This window comes from Lycium ferocissimum, chromosome 7, assembly GCF_029784015.1.
Source record: "Lycium ferocissimum isolate CSIRO_LF1 chromosome 7, AGI_CSIRO_Lferr_CH_V1, whole genome shotgun sequence".
Taxonomy (NCBI): Eukaryota; Viridiplantae; Streptophyta; class Magnoliopsida; order Solanales; family Solanaceae; genus Lycium; species Lycium ferocissimum.
The window spans coordinates 56,699,707-56,714,929 of record NC_081348.1 but is presented as its reverse complement, the minus strand read 5'-3'; positions in this window follow the sequence as shown (position 1 = coordinate 56,714,929).

Below are 15,223 nucleotides of genomic sequence, written 5' to 3'. Positions count from 1 at the left end.
TGCGGCCCTTTCTTCGAAGTGCGTTTCATGCCGCGAGTACGGCGCCCGGTTTGGTGATCCGTCGGTTTAGGAGACCTATCTGTTTGTGTTGGAGTGCTCCTTTTATCCCGGAGCCTACATCTTGGTACATACTCGTTTGTTGCATATGTGTGTGTGTGTTCAGGGGTACGGCGGGGCCCTGTCCCGTCATATGATTCTGTTAGTCTGTTTAGAGGCCTGTAGACGTATGTGTGGATTGTGTGCCTACCTTGTTCAGATGGGTTTGTATGCTATATGCTTTGGGCCAATGCGCCATCGGACAGCCTTGTCGGCTCCCGATATATATATGATTGAGTTCGAGATGTGTTTGAAACAGTTTGATTTTTGTATATGCGTAAGTCAGCTGTGTGTGAATCGGGTTCGATGAGTGTGTTTGGGTGCCCAACTCGGGCACTAGTCACGGCCTACGGGGTTGGGTCGTGACAACACCTAACTGTCACTCTACCGGGGAAATAGCCGGTTTCACCTTGAACCGTTTTAAAAATGAATTTCAACTTCATAGGTGTAGGGGGTAGATCGCCATGCAAGTTTTCCTATATATTTAAGCACACGTCAGTAAAGACTTTTAACTAGAGATCATCAGACAAACACAAGAGATTTTTGAACAATATAGGAGAGATATTATTTTAAACACAAGAGATCATCAGACAAACAGAAGAGATCTTTGGACAATACAAGAGAGATATTACTTTAAACACAAGAGATAATCAGACATAAGAGATATTTGAACAATACAGGAGAGATATTACTTTAAACACAAGAGATGATCAGACAAACACAAGAGATATTTGAACCATACATGAGAGATATTACTTTAAACACAAGAGATAATCAGACAAACAGAAGAGATTTTTGAACAATACAGGAGAGATATTACTTTAAACACAAGAGATAATTAGATAAACACAAGATATTTTTGAACAATACAAGAGAGATATTACTTTAAACACAAGAGATCATCAGACAAACACAAGAGATTTTTGAACAATACAGGAGAGATATTACTTTAAACACAAGAGATAATTACATAAACACAAGATATTTTTGAACAATACAGGAGAGATATTACTTTAAACACAAGAGATCATCAGACAAACAGAAGAGATATTTGGACAATACAGGAGAGATATTACTTTAAACACAAGAGACAATCAGACAAACATAAGAGATATTTAAACAATACAGGAGAGATATTACTTTAAACACAAGAGATCATCAGACAAACACAAGAGATATTTGAACAATACAGGAGAGATATTACTTTAAGCATAAGAGATGACTGATTTAAACATCAAGTTAACTGAATTATAAACTTAAAGATATTGTAAACAAAAGATTAGTAACTTTAAAAATTGTAAGTGATTGTAAATAGAAGATTATTAACTATAAAAATTGGAAAAATTATAAACTAAATTAGAAGTTAGAAAATACATGTTTTTTTTAATTTTTTATTTGCACTGGAACTAATTCGTAAAAGATGATCATAATAGTCACATCAATTCCTCATAAAAGTAAACAACACCACCTATGAAAATACCAAGGCTCTTGAACCCACAAAGTATTGACAAATTCATTGAAAAAAATATGGAAATGACAATTTTCCTCCATTATCATGGGAGAGCCGAACAACAAAATAGAATTACCTCGTTTTCCCCAACTTCGACATTCTCTCCATGTTGAGCAGAAGATTCATCGTCACTCTCTTCCTAAGCAGCAGATTCATCCTTCTCTGACTCATTCCCATCACTTTCTTCTATTGTTTTCTCCTCATCAATTGCCTGCTCTTCGTCTCTCTCCTTCTCGTTTGTTTCATTGAAAACTTCTTCTAATTCAGCGTCATTTCCATGGGACTCCGACCCAATAGATTTAGATGAAGGAGCTTTTTTGGTCGTCTCTTAAAGATCAAATGCAATGAAAATGTGAAAAGAGCAACACTTGGAGAGTAGAAGCTAAGAGAACAATTTACATCCAATACAAGGGAACAATTTGTAGCCCAATAAAATTGAAGAAAATAAATGGAGATTCAAGAACTTTACTTTGATAATCAATGGAGAATGTAGCTCAATTTGTAGCTAATTGTGAAAGTGGATGGAGAAATTCGTTTTTGATGTTAAGAGGAGTTAAGAAACTTTGCTTTAGGATTTGAGGAACACGACCCAAATGTTTGTTTTGCACAGAATGGCATTTGTATTGCTTTGATATTAATACAAATTTTTATAATTTTGCAGAGATATCCTTTTTAAATTCAGTTTTACAAAAACATACCTTTTGTTGCCATGTAAAATGCCATGTAGGAAAATGTATAGAAAAATAAAAAAATAAAAAAAATTGCTAAAACTAAGAGGTCATTTACCCAATTTTAAATTGTAAGTGGCCATTTCATCCCATTTCCTCGGTATATTTCACCTTCAATGCAAATGACGACGAATCATAACATCCAAAACAAACTTATGTACCAAAAAAAAAAAAAAACTACTTTAACAATTATAGAAAATAATGTTTCTTCACTTGATGTAGCTCCTAAGTAATACTATAATTTTTGTAGTATTTCTTCAGAATTATGAACTTATCTGTTCTATATTTTATTGAGATTGAATATAGCTTTACTTTACATTATTTATAGCCGTGTCCAAATCAAATGGACACCGCATTTGACTCATAACTCGCAAGCTCTTTATTTATCATTTATTTTTCTGGTCCGTAATTCTTTTGAACGAATCTAGAACCTCAATTAGCAGATTCATTAGAAACCTTTCTTGGAAGACTCAATTTGATAAGTTGTAAAAGAAAATGGGGCGCAAATTATTTTTTTCTAAAAGAAAACATTTTATCTGTCATAATAAGCCAAAATTTCATAAATAAGCTATTGACCGGAATCTTGAAATCACGAGTCTCAACTCTTACGAAAATCTCAACTTGTTTTTTCTCCTTTTTTTTTTTTTTTTTTTTTAATAATAAATCACAAGTTGTTGATTCTGTGAATATTTTCCTATAAGGTCGTCACATCAAAACATTCTTTTGATCATTTCTAAAGGACCACATTCATGGTCACTTGCATATTTTTTTAATGTACCTCCCCTACTGCATTATTCTGAGCTCTCTTACGTGGTCCAATTTGAGAAGAAAGTTAGACTTAATACACATTATCCAATTCATGTGAGCCATTAATATGTGATTGTCCCGAATCCATTTACGGTGTTGACTCTATAAATCACCGTATCATGATCTGACATGTTCAAAGTTTACTTAATTCAATATGTGTTGTGCAATTTGCATTAATAATTTAGTTATCACTCAGCTTGTTCAACTAAAAAGTTTCTTTTGTTTTATTACACCATAGTTTATCTAATTATCAAACGAAAAGGAAATTTATTCTCTTGTAGAAACAGAGAGTGTGTAAAAGAATCCAGAGAGACACATATAATTAACCAAACAATTTCTTTTAACCTAATTACCTAATCAACCCAATGAATTATTGGCATGCTTGGTGTTGCTCCTAAACGCACACGCAAGTATACGCGGTTATACAAATAATATAGGATTTAAAAGTCCAGATATCATACCCACAAAGACTTATGATTAACCGTCAACTAAATTAAACAAATGCCAATTACCTAAACAAGAGATAAAATCCATATTTATATTTATAAACTAAATAAAAATAAAAGAAAGCAAATAATGAACTTCAACCAATAAAGAGTGGACTTTTATCGGAGAAGAGATGGATCTAGGGTTGTGACCACTAACAATCCAGTTGAGTCTTCAAATCGTTCTACATGTAGGTTACTAGTTGATAGGTTGATGTTAACTTTATGACCATCTTAAGTTGCTTTCAAGCCTGTAGATATTACTCCAATGGCTATATTCTTATGGTCGTCGAAAAATAACAAGAACACATTTATATCTCCGTATTCAACTAAGCGAGGTAAAGGGAATATTCCTATCCTCATTAGTTAAACAATTAATCGAACAAGTTCTAATTATTCTTATTATGCATGCAAATTCCCTATTCCTAGTTCAATTCACATGCCACAGATAGTGTCTAACTATTTCATCAAATAATCAAACAATTAAGATCAACAATAAATAAATAACCCAAAGATGAAAAATCAATAGATATAAACGATAATCAAACATCAACTTTCATGTTTGGGCCAAAATCCTAGAAATAAAGAGTTTAGTTCCACATAGACATGGACGAAAAATAACAAATCATCCGAATAAAAACGTAAAAACGAGTATTACAGAGAAGAAAATGTAAAACCCTGTAACTCCGTCCTCCACGGCGGCTCCAAGCCCTCTCTCTAGGTCCAAAGTTATTAAAAAACCCTATAGAATATGTATTTAGAGGATACCAAAAGGTCTGGGCTTTTAAAAATCAAATCCAACTCGAACTGGAAAAAAATTACAGGTTGCACGGTGGCGCACAGGACTATATTATATTCAGAGACCCTTCTTTCTTCACTTCATCATGTTGCTTGCCACGCAGATAAAAGTTGATGGAATTTCCATTGAGCTGCTTACTCCATCTCATTCCATCCAACAAGCATTTTTAATTTTTGTACGTCTTTTACTTTTTCTTCAATTGTTATACATTGGAATTGTTTTGCTTCATCCAATCATCACTCAATGATATGCCAAACGTTGGCCCATTAATTCATGTTTCTTCTTGTCTCCAAAGTGACCTCTTTTATTTTCTCAATCTCTTACTTTTTATTCAATTTTACTCTAAATCTCTTCATCTTCACATTGCTTTGTTCCTATATAGTAAAAATATATTAACACAAATCATTATTATTAATACTCAAAGAACAATTGAAAACACTAAAACGTGAGACAAAAATGACAAAATATATATACACATTTTTGGCCAAACATCACTTGGGATGACAAGTACAAGATTTGTAAGTGGTTCAAAGTTGATGGCGAGGTCAATTTTTTGACTCAATTAGTGGCACAATGGGGTCAATGGTGCGGTAATTTTTTGCTGCTGGGATAGCGTCTTTGGTCCAGATTTTTAAGGCCATAATAATCCAGTTTTTCTCAGATTTATATGCATTAGCTTGCTGCATTATACAAATTAAGGGTGTTAAATGGGACGGGTTAAGCTGAATTTAGACTAGTCAAATGAGTTGTGCTAATGGGCGGGTCAATGGCCCGCTCAAAAGTTATTTGGGTTGAAATGAGTTAAGAAAAGGGTCATAACCCAACCTGCTTCGTTTTGCTTAAGTTTTAATTTCTTTGTTTTTTTAATTTTTTTTTTTTTTTTTTTGTAAGTACCTATTAAAACATGATTTTCTTTATTATGGCATATGACTCGCATCAAACAGGAAAAAAGATTAAAATATTTGACAAGTTTTCTCATGGGTCAATTTGAGCTACATATCAGCTCAGATTTTAGATAGGCTGAATTGAGTGGCTCAAAATGAACTGAGCTAATAAATGAGTAAATCAACGACCGGCCAAACTTAAACTGATTGGACGTCATATTTTCATGGGCTAATTTTACCACCCTTAGGGGTCGTTTGGTTCAAAGACAAGTTATACATGGATTAGTAATACAACGATTATTTTTATTGGGTGTTTGGTTCCTTGCACTAAAATTGGACACAAAAGATACCATTTGAATATTTATTTATTTTTAAAACTTAAAAAATAATTTGTTACAATTATATCCTTAGATGCTTGCCCTTTATAGGTTTTTTGGAACAAAACAAGGCCAATTTTGTCATTTTAGTTTTTTATCCATGGATAAGTTCTCTCATGGTGGTGGTGGGATAAGATAATACACCCTTTTGTCACGTCCTTAGTCTTCAACTAAGCGCACGTGCGGCACTTGACAACTCGCTCACGTTCTTGCACAACTTTCTCACGATCTTGCTATGCCAAGTCAGCCTAGATTACTACACTGAAGATCGCTAAGGGAATAGTAATTGAGAAAGACAAGAGAAATTTGCTAGAAGGAAGCTTTTTCTATTAGAGAGGACTTGTGATTTTTGCTTGATGATTTACAAATGAATGACCCTCCTATTTATACTACTTACCTGGGGACTAGTATGTAAATAATAATTATTATACAAGTCCCTACATATTTACAAATAAGCCCCTATTCTAGAAATCTCTACACAACTAGATTATTCCAAGGACTTTCCATGCACGATTACAAAGGTTCTAAGGTCTTCCATGAGAAATCTCCATATTTCTCTAGAACCTTCTCACATAAGTTAGCCTCCTTTCCATGTAAGCATCCACATAAGCTTCCTATATGGCAAAAATAGTTCCACGTGGTGCCCCTGGTGGCATGATGACGTGGTGGGTCATCACACTCTCCCCACCTGATGTTGCGATGATCGCGGCGCACTGCTGCTGCTTAAACTCTCGACTCTTGTTTTTAAACTACCACAAGTCTTCGTATCGTTCACATGTGACCTTTTCCGGTGATTGCCCTTTCCAATGCACGAGGAAAATGGCAGTAGCTTCTTGCCCTTGTTTCCGCCTGGCCTGGTAATCAATGATAGCTTCAATCTCCTTATCGTGTGAGGCGGTGACGGTAATCGGTGCATGACTTGACCACTTTCCGCTTCATCTCCAACTCGATCTTGTGATCCGGCTCACGCTGGAGGCAAGCGTTTAGGTAGCTCTTTGGAAACACCATTTTGTTTTCTTCGAGCAAATTATCTTCCTCGAAACTTGTAATGGTTGCCATGAATATTGGCTCCTCTGTTCGAGCCCCCGACAAGCCGCATAGGCGAAAGTTGTGCGTGGCCCTGTCCATGCGACATAGTCACTGTAGGCACCATGCAAGCGCCTTCTCGCTCCATGACCAAGAGATGTTGGAGGTAGGGATCGATCATCGCGTGGCAATGTGTAAAGAATTCTTGCCCCAAAACAATGTCAAAGATATCCATAGTAGTGGCGGTAAAGTTTGTCGTACCTTTCCAATCTCCCAATTTGACACCAACTTCATTGGCTACACTACGAGCATTTTCTGGCTTAGCATTCACAGTCTTGATGAGTGCGTTAATTGGATCGAGCCTCAACTCTAGTCTCTTCACTGCGGCCTCGGTCACAAAATTATGAGTCGCCCCAGTGTCTACCAGTGCACGAGCGGGCTTGTTATTGATAGTGAGATCCACGTACTGGTTTTTATTAATGTTGATTTGACTATCTTGCTTCGTGATAATGCCACATAATCTAATCGTCCCCAACTGTGCGATTCCGTGCTACTCTGTCCTTGCGTCTGCTCGTGACTTTCACGCACCATAGCACTAAGGCTGTTTAGGTCAGGGCAATTTTTGAAGCTGTGCGGTGCTCCGTATAAGTAGCATCCCTTCTTCTCGTTCTGCGCCTTCTTTTTAGCATAGCCCTGACAACCACTTGACTTCTTACCGTCGAACTTGTTCGCACTTTGAGTCTTGGAGTATGGTTGTTGCAACTCCCTGCCCTCGCCACGGTCTCCCCTACCTTTGGAATCGCTACCCCTTGACTCATTGCCTTGGCCTTTGTCGTGCTTGTTATGCTTGAAGTCCATTAAAGACTCGGCCTCCACTATGGCTTGGTCTATGTCTCCACTTGACGGCGTTGCAACTCTGGCCGCTAGCCCAATTTTGCAACCCGTCTATAAAGTAGAACAATAAGTCATCATTGGTAAGGTTGGGAATTTGAAGCATAAGGGTGGTGAATTCCCGGACATAGTCTCGTATGCTCCCCGTTTGCTTCAACTCCCTAAGTTTGCGCCTTGCCTCGTACAAGACATTACTTGGTAAGAACTGCCGCTTGAAGTCATTCTTAAAATGATCCCACGTGCTAATTGTGCATAGACCTCTCTCAGCATCGGCGACCTTTCTTCTTCACCAAAGCATGGCAGTCTCTGATAGGTACAACACAGCGGTGTTGATCTTGGCCTCATCGTCCCTAACTTTGCCATGCCTATAATAGTTCTCTAAGTGCTAAAGAAAGTTCTCCACCTCTTGTGCATCACGAACCCCTCTCGATCTTAGCCTCCCTCATTACGACAACATTGTTGGCTGCCTCGATCACGCCAACATTGACATGCTCTTCGAGTGCCACTATCTTTGCCTTCATGGCATCGATAGTACTCAACGCTTCCATGAGTCTGCATTCTAAGGTAGTGATGGTTTGCTTTACCTCAATCTCAGCTTGCATATGCCCCTCCAAGTCGTTTCGGATTCTTTTAATCTCTTCAAGAGTATGCCCCTCAAGAACGCTAAGAGTGCCCTCCACCTTGCCCAAACGTTGGCTAAATATGTCGATGGCGTCCATCCCCACATTAACCTTCATAACCCACACTTTACCGAGCGAGGCGTCCTTGGGCAGGACCTCCACGTCATCCTCGCTCGCCTTAGTGGTAGATGGTTCTTGGGATGTAAGCCCTTCATTTGACACAAATTTCTCCGTCGTTTGTCATTTCCTTAGTCGTAACCTTCGCTCTGATACCACGTTGTCACGTCCTTAGTCTTCAACTAAGTGCACGTGCGACACTTGACAACTCGCTCGTGTTCTTGCACAACTTGCTCACGATCTTGCTGTGCCAAGTCAGCCTAGATTACTACACTTAAGATCGCTAAGGGAATAGTAATTGAGAAAGACAAGAGAAATTTGCTAGAAGGAAGCTTTTTGTATTAGAGAGGACTTGTGATTTTTGCTTGAAGGTTTATAAATGAATGACCCTCCTATTTATACTACTCTCCTAGGGACTAGTATGTAAATAATAATTATTGTACAAGTCCCTACATATTTACAAATAAGCCCCTTTTCTAGAAATCTCTACACTGATTAGATTATTCCAAGGACTTTCCACGCAATTCCATAAGGTTCTAAGGTCTTTCCAGAAATCTCCATATTTCTCTAGAACCTTCTCACATAAGCTAGTCTCCTTTCCATGGAAGCATCCACATAAGCTTCCTATATGGCAAAAATAGTTCCACGTGGCGCCTAGGTGGCATGATGACGTGGCGGGTCATCACACTTTGGTGTATATTTACTAATTCATGTATTAGTTATGCATGTCCCAAAATGTCAACCAAACCTGGTATAAAATAATACCAAATCTAATACCATAACTATTTCAGCTAAGACCTCCTACCAAACGAGCTCTTAATCCAGATGTTAACTTGTGATGTTCCTTGGTTCTATTTTTTTTTTTTTTGCTGGGGTTGCCGCAACATGTTCGGTTGGCACAATGAAGTAGCTAGGATGGTGAAGTTCTGCTGATGTCCGAATTTGATTAAGAAAAATGACTTTACTAGATTATTTTGAATAGTTGGGTGACCTTTTGCTAGTTCAAGGAAGTAAAGGAGCCTGTCCAGTTTAGCGTGCTTGTGGAGTATTGGATACTTGCTTATTTCATTTATTTAGTATATCTTTGTGTAAGATCAATTTTAGGGTAATTAAGCTCTAAATTGATATTAGGTTTTCTTATTTTTGATGTAAGAGAAGATTGGATTTTTATTGTTTAATTAATTACTAGGCACACTGTCTACTGATCTATGGGTTATTAAAAAGTTCGAACTGCAGGTAGAACGTCTAAACTTGACAGCTTTAAGCAATTAAGTATATAAACTACTGCATGTAAATAAGCAATTCGACATGGCAATTTTTTCGTTTTTGTTCTGGTGGGATACAGAGGCGGATCCAGGATTTAATCTTTTAAGATTCTTAGTTGAACCCATTGTATTTTAAAAGTTATGGGTTCATATATCCTATTTATTACAATTTTAATAATTTTTTACACTTAAATTTATGTTCCGCGTCAAGAGTTGGGGGTTCAATTGAACCCCACCTTTAAGCCTACGTACGCCCCTGGCGGGATATGAAAGTACTTGTACCATATTAGGACCTGGACATGATCTAAAATTAAATCAAATTGATTTGGAGTTGAAATTTTGTTTGGATATGAAATTTGAATCTCAACATGGAAACACCGGAATTTGTAAAAACAATAGTTTATAAGTATAATAAGCTACCAGAAAGCCTTTCTAAAAAACTACAATATTTATTAATCGAAGTTTAGTTCAATAAAAAGGAAAATTGAACATTTGTTTGTAATGTAATTACTCTTTAATATAATCCTCTCATAGGGTACGGACAATCTCTTCACGCCGAACATGCATTTTCCGATTGGATGACCAAGAACACGAAACAAATGATGGGTCAAGTTTTCGATAATTACTCTTGCAATAAATGATGAGTCTTATTTTTACAAAATATAAATTTATGGGGGTCAAGTTTTATATTATTTTAAAAAAAATCGAAATCACAACTTGAAAATTGAAATCTTACTTTTTGGAGAATTTGGAACTTCAAATCACGATTTGAAATCACAGTTAGAAGTTTTATTTACCTCTCATAAACAAACACTGATTTCAAATCAAAACTCGAAATATGGACCTCAAATTCTATACCAAACGCCTACTTAGTCATTACCAGTACTGCCCATGGGTGCTGTAGTTCCTGATGATCAATCTCAAGGCAGAGAAATACTTGTACATACATTTATGTGAAAAGTAGTAATTCTTTTTAAGTAACTAGAACAATAGCATGATCAAGTTTGCACCCACAACAAGGTTTGTGCAGGTGGAGTGGTTAGAAATACGGAGTCATCTTTGTTAGGAAGCATTTTACCTTAATGTGAATTTTTCGACACGAATTTGAAGTTAATCTAGCCCCAATGCAATTACAGAACATCGAGCTATAATTTTTTTTTAAAAAAGTTTGCACTCATTTGAGATAGAATAGTCGACACAGTGCGCGAGCACAATGAGTTTTTGCGCGGCTCTCACACATTGTCCAATAAGGCAGAATTTTCCCTTGAACCTCTCACTCTTTCTATATTTCCATACACATAAACAGATCAAATGTTTTCTTATTGGGTGTTAAAAGTACTCCGAGATGTACGCAAAAGTAAGGCATAGGAACTTGTAATCACGTGTGTCATGATTATGGCTCTATGCCCAGGGCCAGCAAGCAGATGACATAACCATAGTAGTCCATATTCATACGACAAATGAAAGAGAGAAGTGAAAGAAATGAAAGATATATGGCTACAACAATAACATATAAGTGAAATCTGAGGAGGGTGACGTGTACACAGCCTTATTTCTATTTTGTGAAAATAGAGAGACTGTTTTCGATATATCATCATGCTCAAATATAACATAACCAAATCAAGTATGAAAAAAATACAGTTATGAAAGTACATACTGAAAACTATGGAAAAAAGAACAGTAGCGACAACAAATAATACGATAATCGATTAAAAAAAACAACAAATAATAATAAAATCGAAGAAAAATATATCGTAATTAATCTTGGAAATTAGGACCAAATATTTGTCAACAAACAACAGCCAACAATCAACATGGCAACTAGAATGCGAGCTGTCCCTTGCGGCGATTCACATGTACATGTCTCCCTATCCTCTATATTAGATTATTTAGATTTGGTACTACAAATATTGCTGCCTGCTGAATCTCTATTTGTAGCCCTAACCCTTAATAATTCAAAGGCAAACAACAATAGTATTGCATGCACACAATGATGTTTGTATTATACCAATAAATGTAAAAGAGTTTAAGTTAGGGAAAAAGGTTAAATATATTTGCAGCTTTCTTTTATTAGCTAACTTTGCCTTTCGTTACACGTTGAGGCCAATTATACACTGTCATCTTTAAACTTCACATGTAATTTCAGTGAAACCCCACCCCCCTCCACCCAAATCAACATAAATTACCCCTTAAAAAAAAAAAATTAACCCACTCCCTCCGCCCCGACCCACCTATTAAAGTAACTCATACACTATTAGTGTACATAAACTTTTATATTATAAGGTCGTTTAATGAATATTTATATATAAATTTCCTCTAAAATGTGAAATTTAAAACCTTAAAAAAAGAAGAAGATAAATTACCTATTACAACATATAAATCTAACTTGATGACTTAAAAATTATTCACGCTGAATAGTATATATTACATAAATTCAATGTAAATGTATATGTTAAACTGGTTACGGAGTAGATTGAATACATGTCTATGCAAGCGGCTGAGAAACTGGGAAGAAAATACTCGACTTAGGCAGAGTTGGGGTCATGTCCAACCGTGGGGTTTTTGCTTTGATTGTACATATTTTTCCTTAGGTAAATAAGCTGTCTTAATAACCAAAAAAAAAAAAAAAATGTATATGTAAACAAATTTTATTGTCTAATCATTGTTTATTATAAAATAGCTAATCTCAAAATTTCAGCTAGACAGAGTTCAATAACTTCGACCAAAAATCGTGAATATATGTACGAATAATTATCGAGAATCCAATATGCTAAAATTCAAAAGGCATAAACTTAAAAATTCTGGATTGCCTCTCTCTCTCTCTCTCTCTCTCTCTCTCTCTCTCTCTCTATATATATATATATATATATATATATATATATATATATATATATATATATATATATATATATATATATATATATATATATTCTCAGTTGTCACATTAATATCAGGTTTATTACATATATTATATATAGAATGGGTCATATGAAACACTATAAATCAAGCCCTAATTTCTTGATCAACTCAACTATATAAAAACAACACCAAATAATAAAAAACAAAACTTAAATGCTATACGTTTCAAGTACTTAATTAAATTCCTTTGACCAAAAAATTACTTAAATTGTGGAGTTCTAAATTGTGATATTGAACGGTTGAACCTTTTCGTTAAATGAACTTCTAAACTCATAATGCTTTGATGACTTTACACATTAGTATTTTAAACTCTGTATATGTAGTAAGTGGTCACGTTAATGACGAAATAAGAGGGGGAAAAAATGGTAATAGAAAAGTATGTCCTAATTTGAAAGAGTATTAGCTTACGCGGAGCCAACAAGAGTGTAAGGGAATAGATACACAGTTATTTTATTCTTAATTAGAGGTTTCAGTTTCAAGTTCCGGTAATAAAAAAATTCTATTGAGTGCTTCCTCGATCTTTATAGGGTGTGATTTTAAATTAATCAAGACCTTAATACGAATATAAGTCCTCGATACGAGTACCAAACATCAAGTGGAAAAACAAAAAAGCAAACGGAAACAAAAAGGTAGGGCAAAGGAGATCAACGGTTACAAAAGTCTCACAAGAGTACAAATTGATCATGACACGTTAACTTATTAAAGCACCGTATAAATCAGACGTCTACCACGTGCTCTTGTTTTTGTTTGTAGTTATATAGTCCAGAAGAGAGAGCTTTGGAGGCAGCTGGTTTCAAGCCAAGTCCTCACAATTAATTAAACGTAAAATGAAAGGATATAACTTACTAATGTATATGCTAAAATTATACTATTAATTTTACCCTAACAATATTACTTAATTTGTTATATATAAAAAGGAGAGCACGATGCGCTAACGCGTTGAACCGAAAAAGGGTTGAATCACAAGGGCTAAAGATATGATTAATCATCATCCTTCTAGATCATCAGTTAAGATTATAAATTTTGTTTTGTTGGATTAAATTAGTTTAAAGATACTCCCAACATGATGTGATATTATCCGTTATGGCCAAGCATACCGTTTTCTTCAAAAGTAAAAAGGCCTTACACTATTAAGAGATCATACACCTTATATGTAGCATCGTAATCTTAATTTTCAGCTATCAATGTGAGGCTTTGTTCGCACATCCAACATATTTGCTGAAATAAAAATGTTTATACAAATAAGTTGACTGAAAGTCTAGTTAAATAATAACTAATAATAAATAACAGGCTATTATTGAGTTAAACTAACTGATTTCAAAAGCTTCACTTCTTTTTTTTTTTTTTAGCTTCGAAAACTTTGGTGATTGAAAGATTCAATTACGTAGGGTTACCTCTCATTATATTGATAAACAACAAAATTCATTTGATTTTAGTATCCCTTTGTAAACTTGCATAACTATGTTTTGCGTTGTATTTATTAAGATCATATATTAGTAACATTCTTAGTCTTACTATCTCGAAATCTTATCATAAAATACATTAATTTCGAAGTTTGCTCGATTAATGACATTAATTGCAAAGAACATATTGTTATAAAGATATATAGTAGTTGTTGTTGTTGTTGTTATAAGTATAAGCTGTTATAGAAAGATAAAATATAACATAAACAATCGGTTCTGATAAAAACTTGACTGCTATAGTGAGGTGCTATTATATTAAGGATGATGTTATAGAGAGGTATGATTGTATTAATAATTGGCTATACAAAAGTATTATACTTTGTTTGGTTGAATGTAAAAATTTATATATCAAACCCAATAAAGTATAACTTGTTTCAAACTTAATCCGTAATATCCCACCTAATCCCATTAAACTAATTGTTGTTTTATTCCACCTCTCATGCGGGATAAATTAATCAAAGAATTATAATCTCAACACTATAACCCCATGATACTTAGTCGGCGAATTTGACCCGCTCGACTCGACATTCAGGCCTAGTACTTGAAAAAAATTCACAACTTAGATCGAGGATTCTGAATATCAAATTGGTGAGAAACAACTGAAAACTTAATTCAATGTTTGATTTGTTAATACATACATTTCCAGGAAGTAGAAATCAGACGACACATGTGAGTTGTCTATGAGCTAGTTTTTCGATTCACATACATAAAACAGTACGTGGCCAAACATAGGAAACGAAGAAGAAGGCTCGACCAGAGTCCCCACCAACAAAACAATAAAAGAACACTGTAACCAAACAGTAGATTATTGGTCCATATCTAATTGTAGGACTGAACATAGAATTCATGATTTCCCATAAAAGAAGCCATGCATACTTGCATGAGATCCCATGTTGAAGAAGATCTTCATGTCTTTTATTAGGTGCTTTTAATTTACTTTCCAACTTGACTTACATGATTGGCTTTCATCAATGAACTCCAAGTGCATCTAGCTACCTTATATACCTATAATATTTTTTATTCTATTAATGCAATTTGACTTCTTGTAGTAACTAGTTAATTTACTTATTTCCATATTGTTAATTCAACTTATTATTGGCAAAAGAATACTCAACGAGGTTAAATAATATTATTGAACCCAATTTTATATTTTTAAACTAGTCAAAATCAAAGTTAACCTAGAGTGCACATTGTCGAATTATGAAATTACATTCTTCATGTTGAGACTAATGTCTT